This window comes from Cryptomeria japonica, chromosome 4, assembly GCF_030272615.1.
Source record: "Cryptomeria japonica chromosome 4, Sugi_1.0, whole genome shotgun sequence".
Lineage (NCBI taxonomy): Eukaryota > Viridiplantae > Streptophyta > Pinopsida > Cupressales > Cupressaceae > Cryptomeria > Cryptomeria japonica.
In genome coordinates, this window is record NC_081408.1 from 164,775,943 (window position 1) to 164,786,887 (window position 10,945).

A 10,945-nucleotide genomic window follows, 5' to 3' on the forward strand; every position below is an offset into this window, starting at 1 on the left:
CTCCTCCAACTATTATACATACGTATCCACAATCATGTCATCCTCGAAAGAATGATCATGTAGAGAATGAACAAGAGGGTCAGAGTGTTCCCTCGCAATAATCGAAGAAGGACCATCTTCATCAAAGAGAACATGAATATCATCAATGATGTCTCCCAAATCTGCAATGTAGGATTCCGCAAACAAACCTGCAATGTCTGTCAAGTACTCATCCCATGAATTTGAAGCTAGAAGACAAGATATATCCTATTGCACTGAATCACATGAAGGCAAAACTGTTGTACTATCTGCATCATCGGGTGCAATAGGTGATGTGATATCAATAAGAGGAGATGAAACACAAGGCTCAAGAATGGGGTCACATGTGAGAATCCCCAAGTTCAAGTACCCGAAGTTCTCCTCAAAATCAGAATTATTACAAGAAATGTGATCATCATGTGTAGAATCATCATATGTGAAATCATCATCATCAACAAAATCTGAAAAGGAGTATAACCGAGATGCATGATCAACCACCCTAGTCGCAATGATTGCTCTAGTCTCCAAGTCTCTAATGAAAACTAACTCAGGTGTGAACTCCACAATTCTCTTAGTTGCGCCATGTGTGATTTGATAGATGGAAAGAAGATTGTTTTATCAAGTGGGGTACACACAACACATCATTGAAGGAATTATCTGCAAGAGCAATAGATCCTTTCCCAAACACATCCATGTATGTATGATTGCCCATCAAAATTTGCGGCATGGTGCAAGGCTCAAATGTAGAGAACATAGACTGCAAAGATGCCATATGATGAGAAGCCCCTAAATCTAGAAGCCATCTTCCTGAATCATGACTTGTAGTAGCACAATGAGCTTTTCCTTTTCTTGTCCCAAAAGAGTGAGTCTTCCCACTTGTAGAAGCCATGAATGCTTTCTCTTTCCCTTTTGAATGTGTGGAAGTGGAAGTTGATGAATCATCCTTCTTGTAGACATTAGGCAAATCAATGTTATGCTTTTTGAGGATATGTGTAAGCTCATCAATATTCTTAGAATGGCAACGACGCTCCTCATGACCAAACTTTTTACAATAGGCACAAGTAGGTCTCTCCTTCTTTGGTGAATTATCCCTCTTGGAAGAGGATGAATCTCCTTATTGTGGAGAAGGTGATGCTTTGTCCTTAGGCTTTGATTGCCATTTCTTCTTGTTTGAATTGTCCTTTCCTTGATTTCCTTTGTTCCCTTGATTTGCCACTAATGCTCGAGACTTAGAAGCCTTAAGAATGCCCATGCTTATCAACTTAGTTTGTTCCATCATCAACATTTCGGCGAAAGCATAGCTTGAACCCATTATCATCCTATGGGTTTGGAAACTAGAAACAAATGCTACATATTCTTGTGGAAGCTTGCCCATCAAATTGAAGATCAATTAAGTATCCTTCTTATCAATGCCACAATCCTTGAGTTGTGACCTCAACTCTTTTGCCTTAGCGACATAATCTTGTATACTATCAAAGTTCTTGGGATCTAACATGGTGAGATCACTATCAATTTGGTATCCCCTAATCTCATCAACTTGACCATACAAGTCTTGAAACTTTTGCCAAACATCCTTGATTAGAGTACATTTCTCAATATGAAAAATGAGATCCTTTGATACATGCTTTCTTAAGGTTCCAATTGCCATGATATTTTTAGTGAGCCAATCCAAGTGACCAACAGGATCAGCCTTAGGATCAACGGGAGAAACAATAGTTCCACCAATATAATGAGTTAGACCTTTTTCCATAAGCTTACTCCATGCATCAATTTTCCAAGTAGCATAATTATGAGAAGTTAAGAGAGGAAACTTAGAAGAACCCATGGCAGCAAAAAAGAAGGAACACAAGAGCACAAAAGCACAAGAGACACCCCCCCAAATTCAATCAATCAAAGTAACCCCCCCAAAATGATGATTTGGGCACTTTATATGTAGTGCGTGTACAATAGGCCACTTCAAAACAATGGCAAGGTGGACTTTTGATTTTGTTTTACAACTGCCCCAATAAGCTCAGAACTACAATGCAAAAAACCAACAAGATAGATCTATGCAATAAAAGTGCCAAATTGGCCAAAAAAGACCATATGCTGAAAGTACAATTTCTACCTAAAATTTCTACAATATGATAACATATTATGAGAGTAGACGAAAAATTATGCACTTTCAAAAAAAAATGACACTTGAAAAGGAGTTCGTATGAGCCCAAATGGAGTCTTGGAAGTTGCAGAAATGGGGATTGGAAAAGTACAGTCACCAAAAACTGATATTTATGAAAAATATGTCCATCAAAATTAGAAAATAATTCCACCACGAGAACGTACATGAAATTATAGCCCATTTCAAAATAATTGCACCAAAAAAGGAGCAAAAATGAGCAAGATATGGCCATTTGAAGTTGAATTGCAAAATCAAAAAGCTCAATGAAGGGGGCTTGCAGATTTTTTTAAAATGATGACGTCATCAAAATGCGAGCCTAAATTTGACGGTCGTCTAGCAGTCACAAAACTTCGCTTCCCTGCCTGCATGGCATCCATACTGTACAAACGAATGACGTGGCAAAAAATGATAAGCTGATGTGGTTTTGTTGATGTGGTAGGTGTGTTGGTGTTGTCTGCTGACGAGGCAGAGGTACGGGTGGTAGGTGGTCCGCATGGCTTCCATTGACTGGTCCATGTGGCTACCGTTGATTGGTCCGAGTGGCTGTCATTGGAAGGTGTCCGATGGGAAGGCGTCAGTTGGTGGGAAGGGGTCTGGAGGTCTGCAGGTGTCGGCCGTGAGGAGGGTCGTCAGGGTCATCGAGAAGGAGGTACATGTCGTCGATTGGGGGGCCGGTGTCGGGAGGTAGGCCCGGTGTTGAAGGTAAGTCCGGTGCCAACAAGAGGCAGGGTGCCGACAGGAGTTCGCCGGTGAGTGGTGCCCGTGACTGAAGTTCGTCGGAAAGGGAGCAGCGGGGAGAACACGGGGTGCACAGTGACAACTGCAGCACGGTTGGAGTGATTGCACAGTCAATGCCCTGTGGATAATCAATGCTGCAGTACGACGGTCACGGGTGGGTCTGTGGACCCCCCAAAAATATTTTTTATTTTTTATTTTTTTTCAAAAAAAACCTTTCGCTTTTTCCAAAAAAAAATTCAAAAAGAAAAAAAATTTGAAATTTTTCTGCAGGATGATAAATATATATTTAAAAAAATAAATAAATTGAAATCCATACCGTACTGCCCAAATTGGGCAAATTTTTTCCTCCAAACCCGAAATTTGACTTTCACCAAAATAGGCCAAATTTATACTCAAAATTCATGGAAACGGCCACCCGAACACATTGGCGAGGTTGGATTTGATCTAGGACGCCTCCAAAAGATGTTTCTCCTTAGATCTGCCTCTTGATGTCACAATAATGTCTCTTAAGGATGAATCAATGATGCTCTAATGGCTCTGATACCATATGAGATTTTGCCAAGATCAAGAGCTCAATGAAATGTACAAAATAGAGAGACACAATATAGGACAAGAATAAACCGTATTCTCATCAATAGATAAATGATCAATAGTTGTTACATACAATGAATATGAGCCTGCATATATAGGCAAGGCTGAATGGATATGTGAGCACACAAACATGACATATGGCTCAATAAGAAACAAGGGTAGATAGGGAATAGATGTGGTAGGTAGGAGAAATAATATAATATTCCACATGAGGTGGATCACCCACCGAAGGTGGAATTATCACTCCACAATAAGTGGATATGATAAAGTAGTAACAAGATCACACCATAAAAGGTGGAAATTTTCCTACACACACTATCCCAATGTGGCATAAACACCCAAGTGTCTCATACCCAAACTACTATGATATGTATTTCCTAAGTAAACTTAAGTATAGTGTAATAATATCCAAGATGAATAATTATTTACACCAACAATTCCCTATACAAACATAGCCAAAGTACACATGACGATGATTTTCATTCACTGTCAAATGGATAGTGGAATCAAAGCAAAGAATGTAGTCAAGTCAGTTAGCCCAAACAATGTTAGATCAAGACACCACAGCCACGAGTACCAAAGGCATACAAAAGTGTAAAGTAGCAGTCCTAGTGCACAAACATTAAAAGATGGTGTCCTTTCAAGTGTATTCCCAGCCACAAAGATCTTAAGGATCGGTGATAGTTAGTGTCCAAGTTTTTATCAAATAAATCCTTCAAAAGAATATATCAGTCCTTATGCCAAGGATATGATGTGTGCAATGGATTCTTTACACGTACAGTCTTGCTATAAGTGCTAAGAATTACACGTTACAAAGATAGCCATAGTAAGGATGAATGTATTCATAACAAGAGCAACCCATCTTAGCATATTCAATTACTATATTTTGTCCTTGTATATGTCAAAGAGAGTAGCTTGAAGATATGGTATAGGTATGCAACCCTTTAACAAGCAGAGCAATCAGATGAAGAGTTTGGCAAAACCATGCCAACACCTGGGGGTACAATAGTCAATAAGTAATGAAAGAGCAACAAGTTCTTTGAAAGAGGACTCAAAGACTCAAAGCCAATCTTCAAGATTGCAAAGGACATGAATAGTCCTAAGAAACATCATTTTTTACAGTAACAAAGTTTGTAATAGTCAATAGCAGCAATGAGAAATCAAAGAGTGTAATGTTTAGTTTTGATGAGCATTTAAAGTTTAAAATCTCACTCTAAGAGGGGCACATTCACAAAGGAATAATGATTATCATTATCAAAGTACAGTCAAGTCAATCAATAAGAATGACCATTCAATGTGGCAACATAGATTGTAAGATGACAGATATCATGGTTACATACCAATTAGAGCAGTCTTCACAAAGTCTTCAAGTGAGAGGACAACTTTATCAGTGAAAAGAATAGTATGCTGATCTCATAGTGATCAAATTCTGATCACAGGGCAATGATAAAACTTTTTGTATCCTGCAATGATACCCAGGTCCATGACATGCACAAGAAGCACTCAAAGCATTCACCAAGCAGTGATAAGATCATAGGGATGATTTACAAGGTATGAATCATAATGATAGCAATGTTTTCATTTATACAAAGATAGTACATTAAATGACATTATATGGTGAGCAGCTTTTATCAAAGTAAGTTACAGTTCAAATCACCTGAGCAATCTATTTATAGTCTAAAGGCCATGAAAACAATCATAATGTCTTCATATGTCAACATAGAAAGGATTGCAAATAGGCTTGAAGCATCATCAATGGATGGAGTCAAAATTCATTCTTTCAGCATGTGTTAATGCAGTTAGGTATGACTATCACAAAAGGAGCATTCATGTATAGTGACCAATCATAATGACTGATATTATTCAAGTTACAGTTAAAGAAAAGACAATGCACGAGTATTTCCCCAAAAGAGTGAGCTTGTATTAAAATAGTTGAAGGTAACGTTGTTAAGCTACAATTCATAGAGGAATCTTATAACATCAAACACAATCATTGACAATGAATGCAAGAAGGATTTCATTGATAACAAGGTTTGAGTATTCAAGAGTAGTCTTTGTGAATGAACCATCCTCTCACAAAACATCTACCTTATCATCAAGAATCAAGAAAGACTCAAACTGAGATAAATGACAAGAGCAGTTTATTGATGAATATACAACACCACTCAAGACCAGATCATTACCGGAAGTGTACCAAAAGCATACATTAGCATAGTAGCTGGGAATAGTGGGATGATACGGTGAAAAGAGCTTATTATCAAATCATCAAGAAACAATCATATGTTTGTTGATAAAGCTTAGAAAGAGGCCTCCAAAAAGATGCATGCAAACAACAATAAAGAGGGATTGGTAGATCCAAGAGCAACATTCACTGTCAATGACACAAGTGATACAAAGAGCTTGTCATCATCATGATTACCAGAATAAAGCAATCCATACTCAGAGAGACATGAAAACAATGAGGAAAGATTATATTCAAAACACCATTAGAAAACTTAGTGAATAAAAGATAAGTCACGAGTTCAGCATGAAAGATATACTCCAAATACATAGTTATCTGGGGATCACATAATACTTTTATGTCGAGTTGTCACAGAAAGAGCAAAATGATGAACTTACCTTGTATATCTTTGTGAGGAGAAAAAAAAATCTTCACCAAATCATCAAAGCAACAACGACTCTAGAATATTTTCTAGCTAAAACCTTAGGGTTTTTTCCTCATGGCAACAACATTTCCCCAAACAACCCAAAGATGCAAAATAAGATGCAATGATTTCATCTTTATTAGGGTTTCCAAAACCTAATAACTCGATGAAGAAAAGATTTTTGTTTTTGTTTCATTTTGTATGCATAGGTTGTATCATTTATTTTGATAATTCTTTTAAGTGTTGGTAAACACTCTGTAAGAATAGCCATAAACCCTTTAAGGGCTAACTTAAACTTCTTCATCTTTGTATAGAACTTGTGAATCTTTTATTTTGAAAGTGGTGTTAATAAACTAGTTTAAGTGAAAGATATTTTTAAATGCAAAGAAAGATTTTGAGTTGCTTTTGAGTTCTTGCTTGCATCATGGAGTTGATTTAAGTTGTGTCAACACATGGGAGCAAAATTAGGAGTTTTGGCCACCTAATCGGTAGTTTACTTCAATTAGAGAGTCCTCATGGATTGAGTTTGAGTCAAAGAGGCTTTTCAAGATCTTAACTCATTGTTTCACTCAGTTTCATCCCTGATTTGAAGGGATTTTTCAGTTACATCTACGTCAAAGAGTTGGTTTTCATTATGACTTCTCTTTTGCAGTTTGAATGGAGTTATCTTTCAGCTAGGTCCTTGATTTAAGGTGGGGCTTGGAAGTCATTCATTTTGGAGCCAAAATTCAAAATTTGAATTTGGCAAGCTTGTTGTATAAGTAACTTTTTGTCACTCATCATTCTCTAGTTTTGGAGTTTGTACTTGTTCAACAACAGAGATCCTTGCTCTTGTAACTCATTACTTAAGAGTTTTTTTAGATTTTCATGAGCATTATTCAGATTTTGAAATGAGAAATACTCCCTGTTTTCAATAATCAACTGGTTCCTTCTCTTATTTTCTGTGTTCTAAATATTGTTGTGAATGTTTTTTGGATGAATTAGTTGTGATTATTATCAAACAATCATTCATTTTATCTCTTTTCCTTCAATGTTTAGTTCATGGTTAAGCATGCTATAGTGCAGATCAGTGATTGAGTTGTACTGTCGGGTAAATGGATTTGTGAAAACTACCTTTGTTTTCCTTCATACAAGTATTAGAAAGATCGAACCTTTCACATGAGGCATTTATGCAAAGTATGCAGTTTTGAGTTGTGAGCATTTTAGTTTCATTATTGGATTATTGTGAGTTCCTTATCATAACAAAGTCATTTTCAGTCATTGGTGGATCACCTTTTTAGCAGTAGCTTCATTTTATGCATATCCTTCTTCCCTTTTCCTCAGAAATTCAATTAAGTTTTAGGTGATCAAATAGGAAGTCGACCTATAATCCAGAGGTCTGCTCTCATAATAGGATACTCATAGCCTGAGAGTAGTCCAATGTTTCACGGGATTGCAAGAATTTCAAGCTTGCATCAAGTGCAAATCCCTGTGACAACAAGATGAAGACATGTCAGAACTCAACTTGACAAAGACCTTGAGTCTGGTGAACTGTAAGGTAAATACACAATTGTTCCTCCATTGTCAACAAATCAACTAATAGATGAAATAATTATTGAAGGAAACTTGAAGAATCTTGGAGCTTATTATGAACATCTAGATGAGGTAGATTAGAGAAAGGTTGAAGAAGTTATTGACAATTTTAGTAAAACATTGATTGAACTGGAGAAGAGCATCCGTAAGGACCTACACAACATTATATATGCAAGGAGACTGACTGCTAGCAATACAAACAAGGAAATGAAAGAAAGAGAGTTGATAAATGTTTGCACCTGTATCACTTGAGATTAAGTCAAAAGACTCATTGAGGAAGCTAATAAGAAAAAAAATAGAAGCAAAAATAGGGTAAATAGATTGGTGATTGGCAAGGTGGAAGAGGTAAGAGAGGAAACTAAAGATATATGAAGAAAAATAATCGTGAATGAACCCTTGTACAAAGATGCATTTAAGTCCACTCAGCCGAAAGAAAAAGAAGGTGTTCCTAGTGATCGGAAGGATGAAACTCAGATCGAGGGACATCTAGAAGATCAAGGCAACATAACTCATGATTCTGAAACTGGCGATAATCCTCCGGTGATAGACAGTTCAACAACCCCCAATATACAAAAGGATGATATTGCACCAAGTGGCAACATCGATGCACAAGATAAAGGGGATGGAGTAGGGAAAAAGGAACCTGAGAGAGCAAAGGTAAAGGTTGCTAAGGTAGACAAGGGCAAATGAGTTGTTGATCCGACAATTGACACTCCTGCAGTCACAAAGACCCCACCTCAAACCTATATTAATTTGGATGGTCCTCTTAACCTTGGACAAATGTCTCGTGCCGAGAAGCTAATGCTTGCAGCAGCTGTTCAAGCTTAGGCTAGTTAGGATCTGGTAAAATCTAAGTCAGAAGATAGAAAGCTCATTTTGATTTCTGTCGATGTTTTGCAGAAGGTGGCTTTGGGTGTACAGTTAGATTCTAATGCTAGCCCCTCTGGTAAATTGTTACAATTGATTAATAGTGTAAATACCGATTTTGATTCTTTAGAAAAATCTGCTACTAAGAGAGTATTGGAAAGATTTAAGGAAGTAAGAATGCAGAAATTTCAGAAGATGATTGAAGATGATAGAGTGAGATTGAATAAAGGTCTGCAAGTTATTTCATATGCATTGACAGAATGTGGTAAATTGTATGTCCTGTCTAATTTTGCTCAAATTCACTATAGATATAGACAAGCAAATAAGTGTTTTCCAGGGCAAACTTGCTAGTATTTCACAGTCCTTTGATCCCAATGTAGCTCTAACCAGTAGTGTTGAAGGACAAATATTGGCTCTAAATGATCAAATCTCAAGCCTCAATGCGGACAAGGACAAATTTTTTAGGAGAGTTGGTGAACTTCAGAACTTGATTGGCCACCGGTTGGACACCATGTTAAGCAATAAGGTAGACTGTATGGAGGCAATGGCTCAACCTGTGTCATCTGATCTGAAGGAAGTAGAGATTCATGCAACTATATTTAGTGCATTCATTATAGTTTTGGATAACTTGAAGAGTGGGTGGGACACTCACCTAAGATTTTTGAAGACCATTTTTGCTGACATCTTCAAGTATTTGTAAAGTCTCTGGCAGGTATCTCTGTATATAAATTTTGGACAACACCCCATCTTTGACATTGTTGTGAAAGGGAGAGAGAAAAGGTGAAAAATATACAATATAGAAGAGTTTAATTACAGGTTTCAGAATTATTTGTCTAAGGGGGAGCCTTAGAAATTCTTTTGATCTGGTGTACAATTCTCAACACTTAGCCATTTTTCATGAGTGTTGCCATCAATGCCAAAGGGGGAGATTGTTGGCAATTAACACTCATCTGATGGCTTATGATGATTGATTATTGGTTTAAAGTTGTTATTGATGACAACTCTTCATGAGATTCCCATCCAATAATCACAAATCTTGATTTCCGAAGGAGGATGTCAACTAGTAGCCAGTTAACTGGTATTTTAGGATGATTAGAGTAGTTTTGGTCCGGAAGCTTTCCGATGATTGTGGAGCTATGAATCGTGTATGGGTTGATTGAGCCAACATAGAGACATCATTTTATTGTTGTTTTGGTGATCTGGTCAAGCCGACATATGACTACACGTTACATTAGCAGGCCAACATGATAAATGATCTATTTTGTGATTGCGGATATATAAGACCGGTGTAGATGATCTTTTTGATGTATGATATGCTTGTATGCGAACAAGTGGTGATCGAGAATCCTTTGTAGAGTAGTTTCACGTGTGCATTCTTGATCTGGTAGCTGACTGAGACAGTGAACAGGGCAGAACAAAGCAGAACAACAGAGGTGATTTAGTTAGTGTATTTGGCACTTAACCGAAACTCATCTAGGCATTCTAGATGATATTTTGGAGTTCATTTGTTGTAATTCATCATTGTATTTAATCAGTAAGGTAGTGAGCCTTCCGGGGTTGTAGCCCTTATTGTATTTGAGCAGTGAGCTCTAGGTAGTGTGCTTGAAAGCTTGTGCATTCCCCATATTGTAATATTATTTTGCTACTGGCCATAGTGGAATAATATTGTGGGTTCAAATCTCACTGTGGTTTTTCCCATTTGGGTTTCTAGGTAAAAATCCGGTGTTATGATTTTGTGGTTGATTGTTTTATGTTCCTGCATTTAAGTTTCATGTGTATGCTTCCGGTCGTTTAAAGTTAAGTCTGAAAATTTGTTAACCGGTAGATCACTGATTCACCCCCCCTCTTAGTGATCCCTGATTCCAACAATAACAAAGGAGCATGACAGACATTAACAATGACATCACACACATGTGCATAAACTCCTTGTAAGGTGGAAAACCTCATGCTATATGGTCTTGTTTCTCATTGAAAAAGTTAACACCTCATATATTATGATGCCTTTCTCAGTCCTACATTATTTTATTATTTCCTTCATTTGTTATTTCCCTTCCTTTGTTTTCATATTGATCATCCTCAAATATGGTGTGTATTTCTTTAATAATAACAAACATTTTTATTTCAATTATCAACTTTGGCTTCTCTGGGGTTTGGAGGAGGTCAAAATTTACCTTTTCTATGAGCTATGGTAAGGCATTGGCACTAGAAAGACTAGCAACAAACCCTTGATTATCCTACTGAATTATTTTCTTACCTTTTTTCTCCTTTTGTGATAATTTTTCATAAGAATCCTATGATTTAAGTTAAAGATGGTCTTGAAAGAAACATCCATAGTGATTAAATTCCCTACATCTAA